The following is a 27,672-nucleotide window of genomic DNA, read 5'->3' as shown; positions in this document are numbered from 1 at the left end:
TGTGTGTGTGTGTGTGTGTGTGTGTGTGTGTGTGTGTGTGTGGAGTGGATAGAAGAGGGGTGGAGCGGTGCTTCATTTGTAACACGGTCCGACCTTGATGCCTGGGAATGAACGATGGGGGAGGGGAGGAGAGACGGGGAAGAGGAGGAGGAGGAGGGACGAAGAGGTGTAACATCTCTTTGTCATCACCCCCTCCTGTGGTTTTCCACTCGGCCCTGACGCTCAGCTCTGTGGCGCTTATAGTAGCACAACCTCGCTTTGTGTGCATGTGTCGGGGCCGCTGTCCTTTGCTTTACCACTGCGGTGTATGCGGGGGTGTGTGTGTGTGTGTGTGTGTGTGTGTGTGTGTGTGTGTGTGTGTGTGTGTGTGTGTGTGTGTGTGTGTGTGTGTGTGTGTGTATATACAGGCTCAGACACCAGAACAACACCGGAACATTCCTCTGGCCTGAGCGGGATTACACCATGCAGTCATGCAGAGAGAGAGGGAAAAAGACAGAATAAAGACAAGTGAGAGAGAGGAGAGTTTAAACAGCGGGTGTGAATATATGAGAGTTTTATATGGTGATGCTGCAAGTGCATCAATAACAGCTGAGGCAAAAGAGCTCTATGAAATGGTTTTAACCAGACGCAAAAGTGGTTTTATTAGATATCCTGGCCTCTAAAAGCTGATGTCAGAGCTTTACGTGAAGCTGATGCCAGTTCAGAGGAGTTTAGAGAGGAGAGAGGTCGGGCTACTGTGTGTGTGTGTGTGTGTGTGTGTATCTGTATATCTGAGAGGTTATGTGCACATAGGTGCTGACTGCACGGTTCCACGCCACACCAAGGTTGGGTTAGTGTGAACAAACACAATTTACAGTGATTTATGCCTTGACTCGTGAGGACAAGGTTACAGAGAGGACTCCCTTTGTGGCTTTGTGAGCTGGACAATAGATGTGTACACAGTTTTTCTCTTTTGTTTATTCACCAGTCCCCCTCACCTTGGCTACGCTTTTTATTTTGCTTTTAGAAAAATTCAATATCCCTTTTTTGGGGGGTAAAAATGCTGCTGCAGATTTGTGTGCAGGTGTGTCAGAGAGAAGTGATGCTCTTCCAACTGTGTGTTCAGTGATTGCCTCACTGTGCCCCAGAACCCCTACTGGCAATAGTATTAGCATCTGGAAAACAGTGTGTGTACCTGTGTGTGAGGGTTTGTGTCCTGCAGCCTTAGACTAATGATGTTTTTGACCCGCTCTTTGTCTTGAAACAAAGAGGTGCTTGTGGCCATGCTCTCCGTGGTCACACCCATAATACACACTTATTGAAGAGACAGCTCTGAGTATGAGTGTGTAATATGTGTGTATGTGTCGTTGACAGCTGCGTCCATGCTGAGGACTCTTCATTGAGATGCATTGAAATAATTTTGGATGTGTGTGTCTGAAGCAGCTCTTCAAACAGCCCTAGTCAAATCACCTCTGCTTTATTTTGTGTGTGTGTGTGTGTGTGTGTGTGTATGGGTGTGGGTGTGGGTGTGTGTGTGTATAATGCATGAAAGTAGTCAGGGATGTAATCTCCATAAGTGATGACTTAAGAGTGCACATGCATTTTGAGGTAATTATCTTTATTGGTCAATGTTGCCTTTGTGCACACATGCGTGCACACACACCTCCATGAGGGTGGGTGTGGATTTGTGCTTCAATTATCACCAAAGTCACAGTGTGCTGTGCTCACACAAACCAGAGCTGGAAATAACACAGCAAACAGCTGTGGACAAACAGAGATGTGGACACACTTCCAGTCTCATTCACACATTTAGTGACCAGAGCCACAAACACACAAGCCTCATTACACACATGCATTCGCAGACTTACACGCACATTCACCAGCTGAGAGTAAAGTAAATGCAGGTATACGTAATGTCAGATATGACTTGCTTATCAGGCGTCAGGCAGTCCACAAACTCTGCACTCTGTGAAGGTGAAACTATATGTATAAAACAAAGATAGTTTATCCTGTAAAAAGTTTGAAAGAGGGCAGACAATGCAATATATTAAGATCAAAATTGTCTATTTTTGAGTCAGTCCCTCTAGGAATTTGTTATTGATTTACCAACAAATGTATCCAGTCCTTGTAATATATGTGGTAACCTTCAGGCATCAGTGTATACATTAATTAATTTAAGAAACTTAAAAGAGCCAAAGTTAAAACCAAATCAGAGTTCGTCTTCTCATACAGGGTCTGTATGATAGGTATTGCTCCAGCCAGCGTCATTCAGTTGAACATTTTTAGAGTTATCAAAATGCAGCCATTTATTATCTAAAACCGAAGCTAACCATTTACTTTAAAAAGCTAGTTTTCAGCAGGAATATCTCACAAATAGTTGCAAATGGCATTCTTATGCTATATAACCAGTCAAAATACTGCAAAAATAGATTCTTAATTCTTAATTTTCCTGTACAGGAAAACCTTTAGTTTTACTTTCATGCACCTTTGAAACAGGAAAAATGCTGTAGGTGGCCTCACAGCTCTCATACATGGCAGGTCCGGATGGTTCTCTTGCAGCAACTGTTGAAGCTGATCCAAGGGAGCAACATATGCGGCACAGCTGAGATGTAATGAACCATCGGCTATGTTCAGACTGCAGGCAAAGTTTATTAAGTCATTTTTTGCTCATATGTGACTCAGTGTGTGTTTTATTTTTAGAAATAAAGAAAATTAAACAGCCACAAAATGAAGTGGGTGTATCCTGTATACCTGTGTATACACTCCACTACACCACAGGCCCTTAATCAGTTACAGGTCTTATTTTTTTGCGATGTGACCTTTTCTGAACAATCTTATCAGAAATTATGAGACTTTTTTGTCACTCTAAATTGGCATTTTTCACAATTCAGCGTCTGTTGAGTGTCTTGCTGAAAAAGTGTAGAGTGCAGGAGAGGTGCTGAGAGATGTAATTAAAAGTAGCCCTTGAAATCCTGAAATTTTGTGATGAAATCTGTTTCAGTGAAGCCGTTTACTTCACAATCCCATCACTCCTGGCCGTGACTCCACATCAACACACATCTCCACAAATAAGTAGCAGCTATTGCTCATCGTCCTTGTTATCATCTGCTCACAAATTTGCTGGCTTCATGCACATCAACTTATAAAAGAAACCATAAACACTGACTTCAGGGGCTCCATGTTTATTTCACAGACAAAAAAACAAAACACAAAAATCTGGTCTGAGCAATAAATCTGCATGGAGCACTAAAGGCCTGCAGTGTAAAGATAGCCAAAAACACACTGAAATCAGATATTATGATTAGAAGAGACCATGATGTTATCTTTTTTTGTTGGATTGAACAGTTTGAACTTGATCAGGATCAGACTCACATGTGCAAAACTGAGTTTGACTGCTGTGCAGCTTGGTGTTAATAAGGATGTGAGCATCAGCCTGCACAACTCTGTGGTTTAATAGGCCAGTAAGTAGCTTGATTATTAGGCAGTTAACTATTCTTTTATCCTATATTGTATAAATGTCCCAATTCAAGACTGCCAGACTTTGTTTCATCCAACTCCAAAGGACTGATAGAGTTATTTTGGGTTTTTGGCTTACCAGCCAACTTTTTCAGTTGGCCAATCCCCTAAAACTGTTACACGCTGCTAAAATGAGCGATTAGACGATTGGATGGACTCACACTTGTGTTGTGAGTCCAAAGGCAGCTCTTCATCCACCGCTGTCTGTCAGCACTTTAACTTTTGTGCCATATTATCATATGAATTAAAGTCTAGACAAATCTGCAAGTTTACCTTCATTATGACATGAATTTATGCCTTGAAAAATGTATTTTATTTTAAAATGTATTCATTAGATTGTGCAGTTTTGTGAGGTGGAGCTGTGGGTGCTGGTTTGGTGCTACTGGGTATTGGAGGTTCTAATCTATAATTCCACTCACAAACATAGTGCTGCGTACACTAGTGGATAGTGAGGGTAATCTTTAGTCCCAGATGGGCGACTAGCCCCCGGCCCCTAAAGAAACTATGTACTCTGTGCATGTGTGTGTGGGTGTAAGTCTTCTTGCCCTCCTCCTCTCTCTCTCTCTCTCGTTCTCCCTCAATGTGCTGGTTGACAGAGGACAGAACGTGTTGCTGAGCGCTGGACTTCAGTAACTGTGCAGAAATCTGTGTGTGTGTGCGTGTATGTGTGTGTGTGTGTGTCTATATGTGTAGTCAGGGATAGCTATGGGAAAGGATTAGGACAGCTTTAGACAGGCTTTGTTTAATAAGCAGCACAACGGCTGCTCCGGATGGGAAACCACCCAACTCCAAACACACACACACATGCACGCGCAAGCACGCACGCACGCACGCACGCACGCACGCACGCACGCACACAAAAACACCACAAACAACACAGGAAAGATACCAGCAGGCTAAAAATGCTTGGACCTTTGGTTTTGTTATGGTGGAAGCTGGGCTGTGGTTAAGTGTGCTGTATTTGTGTGTGTGTTCATGTGTGTGTGTCGGGGTTCTGTTCCAGGGATTGGGGTCTCTGGCTGTGGTAATGGGACCGATGGAGCTGAAAGCAAGGGATGAACCAGGGGATAAGGGATGGATAAAGGAAAGGATGGAACTGTGCACATTGCCCAAGGAGCTCTGCACTGATTGGCTCGTAGTGACAGCATGTGTGTGCGTGTGTGTATATATACATATGTGTGTGTGCATGTATCCCTGCAGATGTGAACAGCTTAGCGATTTTCTCAGCGGACCAATTAGATGAAGGGAGTTTGGTCCCCATGTGTGAAAGCCTTCTCCTGGTAATAGGAGCTTGATTAGTGGGTGTATTAACTGTGTTGTAGCCCATGTGTGTGTGTGTGTGTGTGTGTGTGTGTGTGTGCATCTGTGTGTGCTCCCTGTGTGTGTAAGAGACAGATTAAACTTTGCTTCTAGTGATTTGTGCTCACTTGTGTGGGGTATATCTGTATGTCGGAGTCTAGTCAGTGAAGTGGTGCTAATTCAGCGAAGGCAGTCCCAAAGAGGAAGAGCTGAATCCCATCCCTCCGGTTAATGCATGCAAATGGATTCCTACTGTGTTCTTCATAACAGAGAATTTACCATCAGAACATTGTTACTCAACTAGGTCAGCGGGATCAGACAGGCAGAGATTTGGAGCTAAAGACGAAGAAACACTTAAAGTAGCGTATTTCTCGCAACAGCACCGCCGTCATCCCTCAAAGGCGTGATGTTAGAGCTACAGTAATGGAGAGAGATGATGAAAGTGTGATGGGGAGGCGAGCGGGAAAGAGGGAAGAAGGAGGAGGAGAGAACGATAAAGACAGAGAGAGGGCAAGAGGAGAGAGGTGAGGCCTGCTTCTGAGCACCACTCCTGGGAGCCTAAATGCTTCCTCATCAGTAAACAGTGAATAATTCATCTTGTTACCATAGAGAGCTCACACACACTTGCACCGCACACACACAGCAAAAATCATATTCATGTCACAGACAGGCCATTTTTTACAGCAGACAGACAGCCAGGTCCAGTGTGGAGTTTTTATTATTCACTAGCTTATGAACTCTGTGGGACCCTTCACTTTTTGACTGTCTGCACATGTGTACAAGTGTTTGTGTGTGTGTGTGTGTGTGTGTGTGTGTGTGCGCAGATTGTGTGTATTTGCGGCATGAAGCGGTTTCATTTTTCTGCATCTGTGAGGGTGGAAAAGAGAAGAGAGGCACGCAACATTCCCCTATCTGAAACCCTGAGGCATTTACACATATTCTGGTACTTCTATCTTTGTGAGGACCCTCGTTTGACAAAAACTAACTGCCTAACCCCAACCTTTAACCTTACCTAAACCTTATTATAACTTGAACCCTGAAACCTAGTCTCAACCAAACCACAACCTAGGATAAAAAATGAAGCCACTGCAGGCGTACCAAAAACTGCAGCTTCTTTAAAGGCCATGACAAACCAAGCTGACTTCTGAGAATCAGCAGGGACAACGTTGTGTCTCGGCCAGAAAGTTGCACAGGAACACACCAAACTGACAGCCATCAAGCACATTCTGCACCCGCCTGAGAGGAGATACTCCTCTGTACCAGCAGACAGCAGTCGTCTGTAATCGTCATTCAAAATGGGAAACCAGAAGATCGCAGTGATGCTTATTAGCCACTTAGCACATTCACACCACAATGTTGAAAAAACAAAGCATGTTTACACTGCACCAGTGAACAACAACAGCACAATCAATCAGGAAACGTTCCTGTTAAGAGCTCAGTGGTTAAAGAAAAACAATCAAGTTTGTTTGATCTCACTCCCTCTTAACTTTAGCTGTTAGTTTACTTCCTCCTTTCTGTTGCTCCTCCCGTGCGCTGAGCTGAACGCCCAACCAGAGGGATTTCATGCACCGATGGGCTCCACAGCCATAGCTGCTGATTCAACATGCTGAATCGGCAGGAGAAAAAGCCAAAAAGGGTCGACGGAGGCCAGTGATGCGGGACACACCACGGCAATGAGGGCCGTAGGTGCTTGCTGTCAGCCCAAGGGGGGCAGAACAGCTGATTTTTGGCTTGGTGTGTTGCGGCCTTAAACCACTTGAGGCAGAGTCAGTCCTCACAGACCCCAATTTTAAAATGCACAACTTTACAGTAGAAATAAACATGTTTACCGCTTAGTACAAAAAACGTTTTTGATCTTCATGGCTTATCTCAATAATCAACTGCATGCAGGGTGAATTGTTTTATAACCCACCCATTTATATTTTATGAAGACCCAAAGTTATGCATATTTGAGGGCTTGGTTGCTTGAGTGACAGGCTATCTGCAAGGCAAGGCTTTAGTCTATGAGTCAGATCCATCCCTCGCTCCTCCACAGCTCCAGCCTTTCATCCAAATATGTTCACTTCTGGCTCCAAAAATCCAAGACAGCTATGGACGAAAGGCCGAACTCGAGGCTTCAAAATGGCAGTCCAAAAACCAGCGGGAGACGTCACAGTGGCCACATCCATTACTTTTATGCAGTCTATGGTCTTAACCCTCAAACTTTGAAGAAGTCAGAATCGGCCAAAATGTCCTTAATTTTTAATTCAGTCCTCACTATGTAGCAAATATAAGTACACACAGGCACACGCGTGTATTGTACATGTGCACGCACACACACACACATGGAAATGGCTTGAACAGATGACAGAGAGTCGACTGCTCTAGTTTTATCCCAGAAACAAATATACAGTTACCCGTTTCTCAGGACCTCCTGTGTACATTGCAAACACACATTTCTCATGCGATTCATATACATACACAAACACACACCTCTTGCATACACACACACACACACACACACACACACACACTGTAATTCACACAAAAACAGCAGGGAGGTGCGATCCCTTCCTCATAAACCTTCATTCCAGTGTCTTTAATTCATATTTGTCATGTATAATAACTGGATGTCTTGGCGGAATACTGCTGCGCGCTGCAGAATAAAAGAACAATATTTTATTCCATTTCCATAACTCCAGCCTGTGAATTATTATTATGCTAATGTTGTCGGGAGCCACTGCTACTGTGTGCGCTAAGGTGCCAGCCCTTGCTTTTTTATAAACTGAAAGGGGAACACAATGAAACACAATAAGTGGTGGAATAATCAATGGTAAACTGTTTACAGAAGCGGCTCGCGTTGCCATTCCTTCTCATAGTTTGATCAAAGCACTATTTCACATTTAAAACGAAACCAAATATGAAGCGTAGGGCTGTGACATAGTGATGAGGTACAAGAGGAGGAAATGGGGTTTGTCTCTGGGTAATTTCAGCCCTGCCTGTGTCTGTGTGTGTGTTGTTTGAGATGACGGATGCCTCTGACCATAACCTCTGCCCCAGAATGCTACGGACACCTGTCTTCCCACGCAGGATCCTCCAGGACCCTCCCGTTCAATGCGGGCCTGATTTATTAGACCCCGAGGACTGCCTCTCTCCTGCTCTCTAGGTCTGTCTCATACTCTCCCTCTTTCTCTCCCTCTCTGTGACACTCATTCTCACACACACACACACACACACACACACACTCTTCTACACAGACAACACTCATCCTGAAGGGCCATAGAGAGAAAAAGAGAGAAATGGCTCCTGTCATTTTTCCTCTTTTAACTGGGGCTCTGCAGCGGTTTCTGTCACAAAGCCCCCGAGGGGAGGACATCAAACAAAGGAAAAACCTTTCACACTTTATTGTCTTTTACCACAGAGAGCTCATATCTCTTTTCTCACTCCCTCACTCTGTCTCCTCTTTTTTTTTATACATCTCTCATATTTCCCCTATTCATCTTCTTTCCCCTTTTCTGCGGCCTCTGTACATCTCTTTCTATATCTATATTTTATAAAGTTTTGACGTTTTGACAGTGCCCTTTGAGTGTGCCAGCTTGTCAAAACTACAAGAGAGGGCATAGAGGGAAAAGAGGGGGAGAAAGAGAGAGACTGTGGAGTGGGAGAGAGACGTTTGGAATTGGAGAGGAGAGAGATGGACGGCTATCTCGAATCTCAACAAAAGTGTGTCACATCAGGTGGATGTTTGAATAGCTGATGTGGCAGGCAGGAAGCCACACCGGCACATAAAAAACACCTCACTTTCATGATAAAAATTGTGCGAATAGTACTTCAAGCATCGCACAACAATAAAACGTCAGACAACTCAAATACACTTGAAAAATCATGTTGATTTTGCTCGTTTTAGTTTGTCATTTCTATTTATTTCCAAAGTTTTCTCACACTCACATGTGCTTAGATTTCTGGATTGTAATTTATCATCACCTATAGTACGCACAACGCCACAGGTAACTATGTGACTTACAGTACATGCTCCCATCTGAAATGTATGTGTTTATATGCAGTTTCACCGTAAACTGAAGCTGGTTCACAGGAGCCAGCGCTTCAGAAAAGTTCTCACTGTCCTGCAGAATATTTACCAGACATATCCTGGGCTCTGGCTTTAACTGTGTGCTGTTTTTTAGCTTCCACACATGGGGTTATTTAAAGTATTTCAGCAAAATGAATATTTTATAGGCAGGGATACAGTGGAAAGCAAATTGTGCTGCTAGAATTTTAAGGAAACATTTCTTTTTTTCAAGTCAAGAAAACTTATCCTGCTTTAAAATAGAAGAGATTGCATTACTTTGCTAAGTACTCAACAGCAAAAGTAATAAGCTACATTACACATTTCCCAACTTGTATCTCCTAACTCAGCTCCATCAAAGGAACCTTTCCAAATCCTCCACACCCACAGGCCGCATCCTCTGTATTTAACACCTGGTGAAATAGAAAAAAGACACTATGGTTTAAGAAGCATGGATGTGCAGACGGCCACACCGCCTCTCCTATGGGAGCTAGACATGCAGACTTTATGTTGGTTTTGCATCTTTTTGTTGTTGTTTTTTTGTGTCTCTTGGATGTTATTTTGTGTTGTTTTGTGTTTCTTTTTGCGGTTGTTCTGCCCCATCCTGTATGCATTTACGGTCCTATTGTAGTTGCTTTGCATTTCTTTGTGGCCTTTTTGAGTTTCTTTCTGTCTGGTGCGTGTTGATTTTCGTGGCATTTTGGGCCCCTGAGCCTGTGCTGGGAAGGCCTGTTCAGTTTTCCATCCATGGCATGAGTGCCTGCTGCAGAAGAACAGAAGCTGCGTCCTCACAGTGAAACACAGAGGTTTACACGCCCTTCAACTCAAAAGAATCCAACTGAAAGTAGACTTACATTTTTCTCATGTCATCAAACCAGCTAAAAACAAACAACATGCTGTAATAATATAACTAAGTTGCTGGGAATTGCATTTCTCCTCTTCTGGTAAAGGCTGAGCACTTCCCTACCCTGTGCCAACCTAACCCATATACCTTGCCCCAGTTTGGGCTTCTCACATACATTCAGATCACAGAGGTTTTCTCTAAAAGATAATTAACTTAACTGGCAGAGTTTGGAAACCCAGAAGGTCGTTTAGCGCTTACCGCTGATAATCCTCAAAGACTTCTCTAACCATCTGAATGACAAAATATTCTGTCTGCTGCTTGATAAAAAAAGAAAAGATTTTTAACTTTTATCCCAAGCTGCTTTTCATCCAGGTAGCTGGCGGGTTGCCATCGTTGTCTTGAGGCGCAGCTTAGGAAATAGGTTGAAAATCTTTTCTATCATTCAGCAGATGGTTAGAAGAGTCTTATGGGATTGTGGAAGTACCTTCAGAACAATCGTAAGTGTTTTAAAACGACCTTCTGGGTTTTCAGACATTAACAGTTAATAATCTGTTAGAGAAACTGACGGTTATCTGTAAGACTTGAATGTATACTAATATGTGGGACTGGAGCGACCATGTACTGGTCCATTTTCTCTACTGAAAGCAGAGCAAACAAACTGGCATCAACCCTCCATCAAACTCTTAACCTTGGACAAGCCAACACCCAAAATACTGAAGTAATGGAGCCTTACTAGCGTTTGTAGTTGTAATGTAATTTCTACATTGTAAAGAGTAATCCCTTTCTCTACTTGACACCTTATTATGTATTACCCTGGCCTGAGGGACCTCAATGTATCGACCAGAAAGAGACTCAAAACTAACACACAGAGACTCAAAATGACAAAAAGGAGACGTAAAGAGACTACAAAGAGATGCAAAAACCCCCCACAAAATTACTCCAAAGAAATGAAAAATAGCCGCAAAGAGACACAGGGGAGTTACAACAACAATCACAGTGACACAAAATGACCATAAAGAGAGATAAAATGACTACAGAAAGATTTTAAAATTACTACAAAGACACACAAAGCAGCTACAATTAGATGCAAAACAACTACAATAGATGCAAAGCAATTAAAAAGAGACTTAAAATGATGGAACGCAACTACAAAATCACAACAAAAAGCAGCAAACAGACACAAATCATTACAAAGAGACACAAAACAACAGATATGTTTAACAACTATGAATAGATGCAAAACAAAAGCAAGAAGATGCTAAACAACTGTAAAGTCTGTACGTATTAGTGTCTATTTTGCATGACTGTGGCCCATTGCCTCATAATCCACCCATGCAGAGAGGAAGGGGGTTTATTCTGGATGCAAAACCCTCGAAACTGCAACATCAGATATAATTCACAATTTTGACAGTGACACAATGCTGTTTTTCACGAGGAAGTCATAAGGATAGTATGCGTGGTGCTGAACTGAAATTTGAAACACGGGATTTGGTCAGGATTCCCTGATAGGACTCTTTAGTCTTTCCATTTTATCCTGATTTGAGCTGCAGTGTCATAAACATTTAGACTGAAACAGATTTTAAAGAGAACAAAAGGTTTCGGATGGATAGCTTCTGATTTTTGTTTCAAAGCACAGACAGAATAGTGATAAAAGCATGGACTATCTGGGAGCAACAACTGAAATAGAGCAGCAGCTTATTAAACTTTGCCAAGCTTAGTAAATCTTACATCATGATATTATCATACTGAGACTTTGGCTTCTGGCTTTGGAAAAGAAACTTATTCATGCTTTTATCAATAATGTAGAATAACTGTCCTGTCCTGGGAGGATAAAATACTGTGAAATTATAATTTGAATAGAATCCCCTTGATGTTTCTCCCAGCTATGCATTTGAGTGAGTGTGTGACTGTGTGTCTTTGTGTTTAAGTGTGTAAAAATACCACATGCAAAGTTACAGAAAGACTAACACAGGAGATGTGCAGTTGGATTTGTTCTCACTGTCACTGACAGTCTAGCTGAGCACATAACATATATACACTAACAGATGAAACATAAACTCAAATTACACAGAATATAGCACACACACACACACACACACACACACACACACACACACACACACACACACACAGATTCAGTAGGACCAGGGCAAGGGTTAAAAAAAATGGCTTGGAGCGACCTTCATCTGCAGTAACTGTTTCCCTGTGGACTTCCTGCCCTTTTGCAGCTGGTAGAATTTCTCTGAGAGAAGACGCTCACAGCGTCATTATTTTCATCTTCCATGCAGGAGATGAAGCGCTCCAGGAAGCAAATGGCTTGACACAGCTGGTATCTTCTGGTCTGAGTTGGGGGTAGGCTAATCAATACCACTGAGGGAGATCAATCCTGCTGTGTTTTTTCACACTGTGTGTATGTATGTGTGTGTCATTTCCCAGGTGGTCAAACTGTTGTAGCTGTTATAGAGCTAATGGGAGACCTTCTGATGACGGCTGTTAGGAGCTAAATTCTGCCCAAACAGCGAGTTTGATACATGATCTGATTGGCTGTTTGAGACTGGACACACACAATGTCTGTGTGAGTGTGTATTTGTGTGTTTTTGTCCTTGTGGGTTGTGCATATGTACGTGTGGGGGAATGTGTGTATGCACACATTTGTGTATATCTGTGTGTGCATGTGTAAGAGTTGTACCCAGGTGCACTGCCTGAAGGTTGATAGAGGAGTGTGTGTGTGTGTGTGTGTGTGTGTGTGTGTGTGTGTGTGTGTGTGTGTGTGTGTGTGTGTGTGAGAAGGGATGACAGGGCGTGTCAGGAGGATTCTTCTCCCAAAATCCCAGAACACGAAATAAGGTCAAATTCAAAATATCATGTCAGAGGGAAAGACAGGGAGAAAGAGGAGAGCTGGAAGGTATTTTCTGTAAATTATGGTCATACATTGAATTAGAATTGTAAAATTAAAACTGGAAATTTTAGTTAAAATTATCTGAACTGTACTAACTTGAGGTTTTGTGTATGTGATGAACATACATCAAAAATGTCGCTCCATAACGACTCTAACATTTTGAGTATATGGGAGTAGCTCTGTCCTCAGGAAGTATATATATTTTGTACTTACTTACTGCAGTTTTTGGCTCAGATGCAGTCTGAATCAAATATTAAACACCATTTCTCTCAATTTGACTATGTGTGGGTCTGACTAAACTTTAAATTTGCACAGAGCTACATATCTAAGCCTAAAGATCCAGTGTGTATTCAGGCTCATATATAGATATCATAGCACAATAAGTATATCTTCCTTCGTTTAATCCTCTTAAAATAAGAATTGTCATGTTTTCATTACCTGAGAATGAGACATGTATATCTACATAGGGAGTGGGTCCTCATTTGTAGAGATCGCCATGTTGCACCACCATGTTATAGTAGCCCAAAACAAAGCAAACACTGGCCCTGGATAGGGCCATTTGCATTTTCTTATTTTCTTATCAGCCACTGTGTGCGGATACTCCTTAACTTGCCAAACAGCATTGGAAAAATACTAATTTTTAATGTGAAACTGTTTTTTTGTGTGTGTGTTTTTACCAGTTTAAATCCCAGGGTCTGTTTGTTTTGAGAGAAAGAGACCTCTCACATCTATTGCATGTCTATCCATCCTGAAAGAGAGATCCCTCCCCAGTTGCTTTTCTTGAAGTTTCTACCATTTTTCGCTTGTTAAAAGGTTTTATTGGAGCAGTTTTTCCTTATGTAAGTGTCCAGGGACAGAGTGATGTCGTATGCTGTAAAGCCCTCTAAGGCAAATTGTAATTAGTGATATTGGGCTTTATAAATAACATTAAATTTAATTGAACCTCTGTGGATTATTCAGCTTCTAGTAAAAACCTCCTGAACAATGAACACTGAAGGAAATATAATTAGGAGAAGTTTCGCATGGTTGCGATCTGCAATACTCACTGCTAGATACCACTATCACCCCAAATCTTACACACTGGACCTTTAAATGAACATTTTGTAAACCTTTTGCTAATTTGTTTGGATTTTTAATTCCAAAAAAGCCGCTTAAAATTTGGCAGAACTAAAGAGAAAAGTAGAGAGTTTAATTAGACTCTATTCAAATGAGACAAAGTGGGAGAGACAAAGAGACACAGCAGGGAGACACCTGCAAGGCCTTTTACCACCTCTGCTCCGTTATTCCGTTTAGCCCTCTGGTGTTTGGGCGTGTGTGTGTGGGTGTGAGTAGGAGCTCGTAAAAAACACTCGCACACAGTCACACACGTATACACATGTGCAGACACAATGGTGTCTGAATATTTCTCGACACAGAGGCAAGCAGGATAAATCATGTGTGCAAATATTTGATCCACAGCCCGATGTTCCATCTGAATAAGCCATCAGAACTGCACGTGTGTGACGTGTGAACATGAATGTGTCTCTTTTGACTTTGAGTCTTGTTTTTTTTATTTGTGCAGATATTTGAATTGCAGCTCATGTTTTTCCACGAGCTTGTCATAAAACATAGAAGAGACCCTCTTAAAATTTTGAAGCTTTTAAGAAACCTGGGGGAGATGAAAGGAAGGAGCATGTGCTGTTAGTGTTAGCCTGTCACTTTCGCTGGAATAAATGATAATAATAGGTGAGTTGAAATGAGGCATATTAAGCATGTTATATTAAAAATAGATTAAATAGAACTAGATCTGCCATTGACCCCAGCTGTTAAATTCTCATTCGGCCCAGATTTTTGCCTCTTGATAAAACATGCATTACAAATTTGTCTCAATTAATTAGACCTTCTTATTATCACAGTGCGCTACTGCTTCATGCTGATAAATGGTCAGTCATCAATGGTAATTTCTGTGGTCTTTTTTGAACAGAGTTAAATGAGAAAATCAGACGTGAAAATTAGTCCTGATGGATGATGTCTTTTGAACTTTGATCACGGTGCTACTTTCATTAAACCGGGCTGCTTTCATCCCTCGTGACATAAACATGAAACAAGCATTTTCAGTTCAGTGCTTTGGTGGATAAAATTAGATTTTATGACATGAGGTTCCACTCTGTCCCTGCTGGCCAGTTATTTGTATAATTTAATTCAGTTTTTAACTGTATCATGATGCATTTTTCATAATGCAAATATTAATTCAAAACTTTCTGAGAGTTTTATTTTTATCTCAAGAGGGAACATTGACCTAGATTATACAACTACTTTCAATTCCACAGTTGTTTTAGGACATTTCAAGCTCTAACAGCCTGCACCCCACCCTTCACCCGGCCTGGGTGGGCCTGTCTGCAGGGTGCCAAGCAGGGTGTCTGCGGCCAGTGATGTGAATTGACATGGTGTTTAAAAATGGATCCGTCTAAATTATTCAGTCTGTTATTTTAGTGTCAGCATTCAGTGATGATGTCTGGTTGTCACGGAAACATAGTCCCATGATCCCAAGCCCACAGCTGTGTCCCCGGAAAGAGACAGAGATGCAGTGTGTACCAGCCTGATCATTTCCACAGAAAATTAGGTGAAAATAAATATGGTCACACCAAGTCAAAAAGTGTATGAGGAAAAAATGTCTTCCTAGTGAGAGAGGGAGAGGGAGAGAAGGAGACCTTTTTTATGTGTCCACAAGCGGTGAGACGTTACACAGGGGCCACGAAAATGATATAAAATGTTATGTAGTGTATACTGCCAGTAGGGTGTAGATGAAATACAATACTTTCCTGGAACTGATGAATACATACAGGCGGTTCTCTGGCTCTGTCTTTCACTCTCTGTCTGTCTGTCTTTCTCTTTCAAACACACACACACACACACACACAGGATGGATCCCAGGCTGTGTCGGTCAGGCTTTATGGATCTCCAGTGAGACATGAACACATGGAACAGTCATCTAGCTTCCAGCTGCTGGTGTGGAGTTTCTCTCCATCTCTCACTGAGGTCCTCTGTGTGATGAGAGGCTGCATCTGGGGGCTGGCACTTCACTCACTGGACACTTGTCTGCAAAGAAAAACCTCTATTCATTGTCAGTAAGCATTTATCTAAATGCCTGGAAGTCTACGTGTGTGTGTGTGTGTGTGTGTGTGTGTGCGCGTGTGCGTGTGTTTGTGTGTGTGTGTGTGTGTGTGTGTACAGTAAACATTTCTTTGTGAGCGATCAGGCTGTCGAGGCAGAGAAACGGCTGCAGGAACAGCTGGGGAATCAGACGGTGATTCTCTCTCCCGCCTAAACACTGGGATTTACACACTGCCCAAAGCCCAGACACACAGCGCTCCTGTGCCAAGAAGAACATGCATATGCATGCAATCATGCTTGCATACACACACACACACACACACAGACACACACACAAAGGACTTCCCCACTTGCACAGATTGCATCATACATTTCAGGTCATTTCATCATCTGGTAGTCATTTTTCATCCTAAAGTGTTTCACCTTAAACAAACAATGATAATACACTCATTGATTTACTCAGAGAGAGAAAGAGAGGGGGAAGACGTTAAGACAGTCTCCTGTGTACGTACTAGTTCCTGTTCAGGCAGCTTACTTTTTGATATAATGTGCTACCTACTGTTTCAGTTCATTACACTCTCACTCAGTTAAAACCCCATTTAACCAGACAGTTTGACAAACTCAGCACTGATTCTTTCTTTCACAAGCAGGAGCACTAGGATGTTTTGTGCATTCACCTCAGTAATTGTTCAACGTATTCTCATAGGTCTAGTGATATCCTCTGAAAAATGCTTGCACAACAGTTTGTAGGATATCATATTAACTGGTGCCCCACAAATAGCGTTACATCCTTAACACACAGTGACATAATTATCATTAAGTAACAGAGGTTTAGGCAGTGAAAGTTATATGGCCAGGTTCAGGAAAACATGGTGAGGACCTATCTTAAAATGACTGAGTTCACCTGGTTCTGAACACGTGTCTTCAGAGGGAAATCCAAATTTTTGTGACTCATTCACCACCCTATCCTGCCTCCTTCTAAGATTGCTTTCTTGCTACTCTGGTCAGTGCGTTGGTTACCTGATCGCATGCTTTCAAAATACATGGGATATGTATGAATTTGGGAGCATTACTTTTTTTAGGAAAATGTATGAACAGTTTGTGAAATCAGCCTAGGAGTGTAACAATACACCAGTCTGTATCGATATATCTCTAGCTGGCACAAGACATAGATATGATGTCAGAAAGACACTGGACTTTTACATTGGACAGATGTTAAATCTTGGTTGAAATGAAAGTCATCATACACCTTCATTTTAAATTTCCATAGCACGTATTACCATTTTCATCCAACCCACACCCACTGCCTTAAGATTCAAACAGTGCTAGCAGCCAGGCAGCACCAGGCAGAATATGGTGAGAAGCCAAGAAAAAGATGTCAAGGATATTTACTGACATCATCTCATGTTGACAGCAGGTCCCTCAATTGACCTGAGACGAAATCATATCGTGTCAGACTTTGTGGTAACAGCAAATATCATATTGTTGTCCAAATAATCAATTTAATATCGTGTTGTGAATTACACCCCTCATAACTGTCCAGTTAAACCAGTGTACATGTTGGGATGCCTGTACAAACTGTCACAGGGCAGATTGGCAGTGTTACAGCACTATAAATCTAGGCTGCTGTGTTTACAGCCCCCCTCATTGAAATTTAAAACTGAATCAAATTGAGTTCACATTTACTCAAGATGAATTTTTAACTCATCACTTGAGAAGCTGTGTGCCACAGAGCACAGGACTTAATGCCAGTCAGGATATGTTAATTCCCGCAGCAGCCATTTGGAGACACGCGGCCTGCTGTCTTCACAGTGTGACTCCAAATCCCACCGTCCCTATCGCGCTTTCATCCCTACCTGTCAGCAGATGAGAGCTCTATACACCTGCGGCAACCTGTGTTGGTGTGTGTATGTTTGTGTGTGTTTGTGAGCTCCCACCGAGGAGCTTGCTGTGCAAGCACATTCACAGCCAGAATTTCTGACAAGCCTAATGAATCTCCAGAGAACCGCTACCTGCCAGCTCTCTCTTGTTCTGTCTTGTCTTCATTGTTCTCCCGCTCTGTTTTCTCCTTCTTGTCCCCCCCTCTCGCTGTTTGTCTGCCTAAATCGAACCAACGCTGCCTCTCTGTGCAGCGGGTTTCGCCTCCATCAACTAACAAGCCTCCTTCATCTGTTCAGAGTACACATCTTACATATACCCATGAACTCCCAAGGAAGGAGATTGTTCAAGAGAGACCTTGCTGTTACTCATGATGTGGATTAGTTTAACTTCTCTCACACAGTGCCGACTGATGCTTTGTTTGTCCAACTTGTGCCGTGTGCACGGAGGAACCTTCCAGAGACGAGGTTTTAATTAGACTTACCCATGCTGTATTAGTCATGGCTCAGCTCAGCTTGTCTATCCAAAATCCATTACCTATGCCTGAGGAGGCCTTGTTAGTTCACAATTGAGTGCTAATTACACAACATTATGATACATAGGCCTCATCTTGCTGTAATCACAGTAATTAGGGAAATAAAGTCGGTCTACATGAGCAGAGAGGCAGAAGAACCTCGACTGTGGAGAACAAAAGATTCAAATTCACTTCTCAGTCTTGCATCCACCTTAAACGTCCTTCAAAACACACACACACACACACACACACACACACACACACACACACACAGACACACAAACACACACGCATACGCATACATATATATCTCACATGTCAGTTAGAAAGTTGTGACTGCATCACTGATCTGTTGCCTCGCATGAACCGAGGGGGAGCGTGCACACACAGAGCATGAGTAATGAAACGCTTCACACTCATTTGGCTTTTGCACTTCAAATGAGATTGGCACGGCGCGGCGTCTAAAACACAACCATTAGATCTATAATGACTCCACAGCCCACTCCCCGTGGACTGACTACACACACACACACACACACACACACACACACTCCCAGCCCCCCAAATAGTCTATGTATTATGCATTCCACCCATCTGCCACTCTGTGAGCACTCTATCCCAAGGGGAAGAGAGGGGAGGAGAGGGGGAGGAGAAGAGAGGGAAGCACTCACAGCTGGATGTAAGATAGAGAGAAAGGGACAGTGAGCTCTCTCTCTTTTCAATAGGTGTGTTTCAGTCCACCTGTTTTCATGCACATTTTCAATTTTGGCACTAAGCGCTAACTTCTAAAAAGAAAAGTTAAACGTTTTTATGCTTGGTGAGTTGGAGTGAGATCTAGAAAGAAAGCTCTCTCTCTCTCTCTCTCTCTCTCTCTCTCTCTCTCCATCTGTGTAACTGTCAGGTTGCAAACTGCTGGAATGTGAGTGGCTCACCTGTGTTTGGGCTTCCTTCTCACAGACAGGTATGAGCATATGGCTCTGGAGCATGAGTGATTTATAGATGCCCATACCTTTTCTGTGTGTGTGTGTGTGTGTGTGTGTGTTTGTGTGTGTGTGTGTGTGTGTGTGTGTGTGTGCTGAGGGGTCCTGTGTTTACCACAGGGGGATTTGGATGGCACAGCAGGAGGTGGAAGCTGACCATCTGTAGCTGCAAGACTCAAAATATCTGTGTGTGAGTACGTGTTCGAATGTGAATAAAACACAGCACATAAACAAAGTAAAATGTGTGTGTGTGTGTGTGTGTGTATGTTTCTGTGTGTGTGCATGTAAGACAGAGAAAAAAGAGAAAGGCAGATGTGTTTAATGTGATCAAAGTAATGCATAGAAAGCAGCGTCAAACTAGATGTTTAATTATCACCAGCGCTGTCTTCATGATCAGATGTACAGGCTCGAAAATGTCCCAGATTTTGGAAGTTATGCGCTCATGTATACACAAAAAGACACCTCTTATCCCAGAAGAAGCGTTGGAAGAATCACAAGGCTTTTGCTTATTTGACTGGATGTTTGCTGGCAAACTGACTGACAAAACAAGTTTCTCTGCCGAGCGAGCTGGAGGCGAGAAGGGAGCTGTTTTAATAGCGCGTCTTTGTCTCACAGCTGCCAAACATTCACCCTGACCCGAATCAAACTGCAACCCCATGATCCTCATCTGCCCTATTACATCCTTCAGCTGTTTCCTTCTTACTGCTCCGTGTATGTGTGTGTGTGTGTTTGCCCGGAGAAAACAGAGGCTTCGTTGTCACTGCACTGTCTGATGCAGCTGTGTGCGCTTCAGATGTTTTTACAAAGGATGAAATGATAGATGAGGGAAATGAAGATGGAGAGGAAAGAGGGTAAAGACAAAGCCGGTGAAGAGATGGTAGAAAAATAATGTATGAATTTGTCAAATGGGACGTGGTTGTTTATTTCAGTTTTATTCACTCTCGATTTGTTGCAGTCTTTGTGGCAAATTATTCACTTTTCAATCAAGATTCCCTTTCTTGCTAAAATAGGAATCTTCCCCTGTGGGCCAGTGACATTTATATCCTTTTCTCAAGTAAAAGTAGTAACACTACAATGCACAAATACTTCTTTACAAACAAAAGTCTTACTTAAGTCTTAGCCAAGTTCACCCAATTAACTGGCAACTGAGTGTATATTTTGAGTTCTGTTGGGTAAAAGTAAGAGTTTAAAGCACATATTTCAATAGGAGGGATAGTATAAAGTAGCATAAAAATGAAACCCAAAATTATACTCAAGTACAGCACTTGAGTAAATGCATAGAAATACTTATATAAAGATACAATAAACCAAAACTAGCAATAACAGAAGGAAGTGGAGGAGCACAATTTTCAAAACCTCCAACGCAAAGTGCCAAAAAGTGCAGTTCCTCTGATTTCTTTTTGAGGCTGGCTCCAAAAACGAGTCAATCCCTATAGACCTCATAGACATCCATATTAAAATGCCCCACTTTACAGCAGAAATAAACATTTTAACAGCCAGGTACGAATAATGTTTTTTCCTAAATTACTAATTCAAACATTCATGACAAATGTATGGGGGGTGATTTTCTATATATATATAACTCATTCATTTACATTTTGTTAAGACTCAAAGTTATGCACAATTTAAGGTGTGGCTGCTTTAAATGACAGGCTGTCTGAGCATGTTGAAATGTTGGAATTATAAGTTGATTTTGTAGTGGATTCATTGAAACTTCATGTTTCTACAATTTGGCTTAAAGCACCCTTTTTTGGTGGCTCAATCACAGCTGGAAATGTAGGTTGTCTTGGTGAAAAATGCTTTTCGTGGCACTATCCCCAGTGGAAAACAACCAACTTTAGTTTGGTTAATTGAAAAAAAAGCTAACTAAAAACACAGTGATGACTCACTAAAAAACAAAAGCTTCTGTTGTTTGCTGGTCTCCGACAGTGGTCTGCAGCTCGGCAGGCATCTTGCTGAGGTTTCACGCCATCCACCATCCTCTCCGCCTCCAGATGGCAAAGTCAGATTATATTATGTCACTTTAGAAACGGTGATATGATACTTATATCATGCCAGTATTTTCTTCTGGCAGCTGGACTTGTTACCATAGTCTATGAGTCAGATGAAAACCTGGCTCCTCCGAAGCTCCACCCTCTCATCCAAATATGGTCAATTCTGGTTCCAAAAATCCAAAATGGGATAGGTCAGTATTCCAGGCTTTCAGATGGGAGTCCACAAACCAGTGGGTGACGTCATGGTAGCAATTTCCTTTTTTTTTCTAAAGTCTATGAATTAAAGAGAGGAGAGGAAGGAAAGAAAACACTAACTTAAGTATTTGTTCTATTTTCTCTCATCTGCTTCCATATTTAAATTTAGTGTCATGATAGTATTTTGGTTTTACGTCAGTAGTCAATCAGTGTGCATCAGTGGGATGGTGTAGGGAAAACAGACGGGCTGAGAGTGTAAGGAGAGAAGGATCAATGTGATAATCTCTCTCTCTGGAATCCTCTCTCGCTGATCTCTGATGACGGCACATTTCTCTTCGGCGTTTCAGAAAGATAAACTAACTCTGAGATGAGCGCTCTCTCACGTTCCCACTCTGTCGCTTTTTGCACCTGAGCACAGCCTCAGTCTCCCTCCCCTCTTGGTAACAGTGGAGTGAATGTGCAGACAGAGGAGCTCTGATAAGGCCAACTCAAGTGAAACACAACATGAGTTTGACCGTGGAGTGAAACAGCTATCAAACAGGCTATTATGGGATTGGGTTTCCACTCGCATTACAAGAGGCTTTGATACCTGGATTTTATCTTTTATGTTATCGTCTCACATCAGGAATATAAACACACACACCTGCAGTCCCCGCTTACCTTTACCAGCCATGGGTGAGTCAGGAATGGGGTGTGTGGGTTTTTGTGTGTGTGTTGTTGTGGTGGCTGGCACTGAGTGAGGGAAGAACTGGATATATTATGTGTGCAGTGGTGGAATGTAACTGAGTACTCAAGAAGAATTTAGAGGTACTTGTATTTTGTTTTCCACTTTCCATGCTACTTGATAGTTCTAATACACTACAACTTCAGAGGACACATACTTTTGCTCTCCTTTTGAAAGTTGCTCTTGCAGTTATTGAAAGGGTTTTTGTATGAAATAGGATACCTGTTTTAATAATGATGCATTTGTTCCTTGCAAATGTATCTTTCTTATCAAGTAATTTGAGTCTGTAATTGGCTATTTTCTCAGAAGTGCAGTAAGAATTTTCCAGCCCATTTTCAATACAAATCAATTTGCTTCAGGTATTTTCATGCCTCACTTGTTTCAAGATACAGTCAGTTCTTTTGAAAGTTAATTTGAAACAACCAACTGCACTAACAGGCTTTGTGATTGTTGTTTTACATTTTTTATATCTTAATTATGGACAATTTTTTTTTTTACATAATGCTACTTGCGCTTTAATACATCAATTATAATAATTTAAAAAACAATCCTAATTCTAAAGTACTTCTTTTTAGGAGGAATACATCACCCACAAAATGACCATTTGTAAGACAATAAGTAGGCTAATGCTATGTTACCTTGAATTCATCTCCACAGAAAATAGCCAACATATTGATGTATCGACTGATTGGGGACCATGTGTAACAACAGCAAAACTGCATCAAACAAATGTTTCAAAACTCTCGCATAACTCGTGAAATATAATCCAATTTTCATTTATCCAGCTGTATGCTTTAAACTTTCCTAACATGCATTTTTACTGAAAAACCTTAGTATTGAAGCTTTAAAGAGAGCATAGATCAGTTTCACTTTCAGTTCAGTTTTAAATGGTAAGGGTTTAGCAAAAATGCCTGAGTTTGAGTAGTACTGAGCATATGACTGGATAGATGAGACTTGGATTATACTGTTTGAATTCTCTTCATGAATTCACGGTAACAAGGACTATCCCTTTAAGTATGTTTCTTATGCAGGACTTTTACATGTAACAGAGTATTTTAATTATTTTTGTACTGCCATTTTTATTTGAAAACACATTTTTCCTTTTCTGCCCCTTTGTGTGTGTGTGTGTGTGTGTGTGTGTGAGTGTGAAAGAGAGAGAGATGGATAACTAGACAGTCATTGCAACATCTTACCTCTCTGACAGACATGTTTGCCACAATGCAAAGCTCACAGCACTTACACACTCTGGCACACACACACACTCACATGCATACACAGGTGTGCATGGAGCTGCAAGAGCCATTTGTTGAATGACGGACTGTTTGGAGTCGGGGTGAGGGGGAGGTGGAGAGAGGTAGAAGTGGAGAAGGGAGGCAGAGGTGTGGAGGTGAAGACAAGCTGGACGTTCAGAGACAGACTGTCTTTGTGCCTGAGGCGCAATGTGTGGATGCGTGTATGACTGGCAGAGCAGCTCTGTTGAGGTGTGTGTGTGTGTGTGTGTGTGTGTGTGTGTGTGTGTGTGTGTGTGTGTGTGTGTTGGGGGAGATGGGGGGTGAGTTTGCTTCAGCGTCCTCTGCTCCCAGGTCTCAGCTGTGGTGTAATTGATTAAACGAATTAGTATGAAATGTAGAATTAAACTCCATGAATAGGGTCATACATTATCTAGGTTTGTGTGTGTCTATGTAGGCGGATGTGTGATTGGAATGAAATATGAAATTAGTCATGATGAATAGCACCATATGCACGCGTGTAATTGAATTAACCGACCTGTGTTCTGTGTGTTACCATAAATGAAATGTTCACCTTGTGTGCTTCATCCTGCAGAAGGGGGTGGCAGTTCAGTCAGATAGGCAGTTTTAACTGTCAAAATCCTTGTTTTGATTGTTGTTTGATTCTTGTCCCAATAATTGATGTATCAGATACACAACTGGATGGTAAATCAAAGGAGAAATTAGCATAAAATGTATTCAAGAGGTACTGAGTCACCATGATGACCAAAATCTCCGTGTCTCACATCACCTCTGCTATTATCTTTAGACATTTTAAGAAGATGGTGATGATAGTGATGGAAATACTGTTTAACTGACTGGTCTGAAACCTCCTTCTGTAAAACTCTTACTTTATTACTATTAAAAGTACTGCTTTCAAAGTGTTTCTTAAGTAAAGTATCATCAGCAAAAATCCTTAATCATCAAAAGTAAACCCGCTAGTTGTACAAAATATTTTTTTTCATTGATGTATTATATTTATGGAGTCTTGCTGGTATTTAACATGTAGTCGGTTTCAGGTTGAGATAGGTTTACCTTTGGTACTATTGGGAAGTTAAATGTACTGTATTTTACAAACTGCTCATTAATCTGATTGCAGTTAGTAACTAAAGCTGTCTAATAAAACTAGTGATGCCATATTTGCCTCTAAAATGTTGTGGAGAAGTATAAAGTAGCATCAAAGGGAAATACTCGAGGAAAGTCCAAGTACCTTACACCCCCAAATCAGAAATACATATTTGTCCTCTTACCTGTAGTGCTGTTTATCAGTCCTGACTGTTTTGGTAAGTGGAGTGCTGGAGATATTAGCCGTTGAGATGTCTGTCTTCTTTACAATACAATGTAACTAGATGGCACTCGGCTTTTGGAGCTCAAAGTGACTAAAAATACATTTAAAAGGGTCAACAGAAATGTCTTTTTCCAGAAATCATGACCCAGTTACTCAGTAATCTAAAGACCTTTTTATGAGCAGTTTCATGCAGGAACTATGATCTTTCTGCTAAACTACACTGCTAACCGTATCATTGCACAAAACGAAGCATGCATTCATGGTCTAGCGGCTTGTGCTGGTGACAGAGAGATGTAAGCATTTATGGTGCCCTTCTTTACAGATTTGTAATGTTAGCTAGTAGTTGCACACTTCTCTCTGCATGGTGATCTGGTTGGCAGGTGTAGTTAAGTAGAAAGAAAAAAAAAGTTTCTACATGAAACTGATCAAAACCAGTTCTGTGGTATATCTTGAATAAACCGAATCATGATGATGAAATGTATCTTATTGGTGCTTTGAGCATCACAAGCTGAGGGCCATCTAGTTCCATTATATTAGAGAGTAGGCAGAGATCTCTACCGCCAATACCTGCAACACTTAAAAATATTGATAAATAGCTCTAAAGGTAAGAGAGAAAATATGTGTTTTTAAATTTGGGGTGAACTGTCCCTTTAAAACTTCCCTTGAAACGTTCCTTGTATTTGTCACCTGTCTGTTTAACCCCTCCAGGCAGACTTTTAAGGCACACACTATTTACACCCTGTACAAATACATAGATATACACTACAGTGCAACATCTGACCAGATTTCCTGACTCATGGACACTGACTTCCTCTCTGGTGAGATCAGAGACTTCTGGCACAAACAGGAAGCTAATATAATCTAATATCAGAGCCTGTTTGAGTTGCACACATCATCTCCTTTGGCCATACTTACTGTCAAATCCTCACAAGCTTTAGAGTGACAGTGTGTGTGTGTGTGTGTGTGTGTGTGTGTGTGTTTACTTTACTGACACAATCACTGGAGAACAAGTGGCCATGACCAAACTTATGGCCGGCAGTGATGTGAGTGAAAGTACTGGGGTTGAGTCATGTTAGGGTGAAACTATCCGGCTATGACACATAGCACATAAAATATCAGCCACAGAGAAGCTCTGTTTGCTGCATGGCGGTGATGGAGACACACTCACATACATACAGTATATTCACACATATGCACAGACTGTGCACATGCAAAAAAAATAATCCAGGGTAGCACACTGTAACAGAATGCAGCACAGGATTAAAGCCCTGTGCACACGCACATGCAAACCTTCAACACACTTACTCTATTGACAGAATACTGACTGAGCATTAAAAGAGCAAACACACTGCAGATATGCACACTAAAAAAATATCTAGAGTTGTAGATACTTCTGCACTTTCTTTAAAGTCAGTTCCATAAAAGAAAGTTTGGATCAGGTTCAATTTCTTTGCAATAAAAAGTTTAAATGCATTTCAACCGCCTCCACAAAGTGGGTGTGAAGTTATTCATTTATGAATTATAGCTGTAGGTGGAGGGAACAATAGCTAGAGCAAAGGTACAGGCTGTTTTACATTATTGGCTGTGTATGCAGTGTCTTGTCATTATTGCCTGCAGGTGTTTACATTGTTTTCTCACCTTGTACCCTCTGCAGTTTTGTTCTTTTAACTGTACAGATATACAACTGTTACAGTTTGAACCGTGTGTGTGTGAGTGTGTGTGTGTGTGTGTGTGTGTGTGTGTTATGTTTGGACTGCTTTTTGTCACAGAGGTGCTCCCTTTCTATTGTGTTCTCTTCTGTTCTGTTTTGTGTGCTTTTGTGTCGATAAAGTCAGCAACGATACAAACTTATCTTGAGAAATCCACAGAGGGAAAGTTTGGGCACAACTCCTTTCAACTCATCATAATTATTTGGAATTAAGTTAAAAGTGTGATGTTTATAAGTCCTAGAGGGTTTCATCAGAAGACATAAAACAAAAATCAAACATGGAGTTAACCGTGCGATTGTGAATATACCCACCAATTAATAACATTTTTCTCTCACAAAGTAATTGCAGCTCGTTTGGACAGTGGATCAAAGAAATCAAAGGCTCAGTGGGGCAGATTAAAATCACAGCAGTGAGAAAAACTCGTCCAGCATTAAAAGTTGAGTGGGAAAAGAGAGAAGTAAGTCATCAGAAACTCTTTAGATTATAGTTTATTTTAGTTTTAATTTGTTTTTATGGTGAGAACACTTCCGGTTCAAAATGTGCATGTATGGCATCCGAAATATATACAAAAGGTTTTTAATTTACACTTAAATAAGAGTTCTTATGGGTTTGCCGTAAACACTGTAAAAATGTTTTATATTTACATATATTTATATTGCTGTACTGCATTAATGAAAAGAAAAACTTTAAAACTTCATCACCACACAGAAATCATATACTGTATATGCAGATGATCTCTGGGCAAAAAAAACAGCTTTATTTATAGATCACGTTTCATTACAAAGAAACACAATGTGATTTGCATAAATAAAAAATGATCATAGAAAACATCAAAGATATGTCACACAATGACATAACAATGAAAATAACGTACTTGAATACATACCTATTATACCTAAACACACACTCACACTACTGTTCATAGGTCTGAGAAAACAGGGAGGTTTAGAGCTTAGCTTCAAATATAGATACAGCTCTGAAAGCACCTTTATCAGCTCCCAATCTTATTCTGAGTACAACTAAAAAGCCACAATCTGAATACCTGAGAGGTCTGAAGGGGATATACTCAGTGAGCAGGTCAGAAATATTCTGGGGAGCTGAACCATTTAGTTCCACCAGTATACCAGTGGGGGAAGTGATGGAGTAATGTGATGATTCTTTTTTTGAAGTTCTGTATGAGTTGAAGTCTTCCTATTGAATGTTTTGATAATGCAGTGAAAAGAGCATTGCAGTAATCTAATCTGTTTTTAAAATGAATACATGAACTAGTTTCTCAGAATCAATTTGTGATATGAATATTATTATTTCTATACATTTCTTGGGTGATTTTCAAAATCAAGGTTCAGGATGACACACTGGTCATATGACTGTATTGCATCTTGGATTATGCAAATATTCTTTCTTTTTTTTCCTCTGTAACAAAAAGTTCACAACAAACAGTTTCGTG

This window comes from Plectropomus leopardus, chromosome 6, assembly GCF_008729295.1.
Source record: "Plectropomus leopardus isolate mb chromosome 6, YSFRI_Pleo_2.0, whole genome shotgun sequence".
NCBI lineage: Eukaryota > Metazoa > Chordata > Actinopteri > Perciformes > Serranidae > Plectropomus > Plectropomus leopardus.
Note: the sequence above shows the minus strand (reverse complement) of the source record.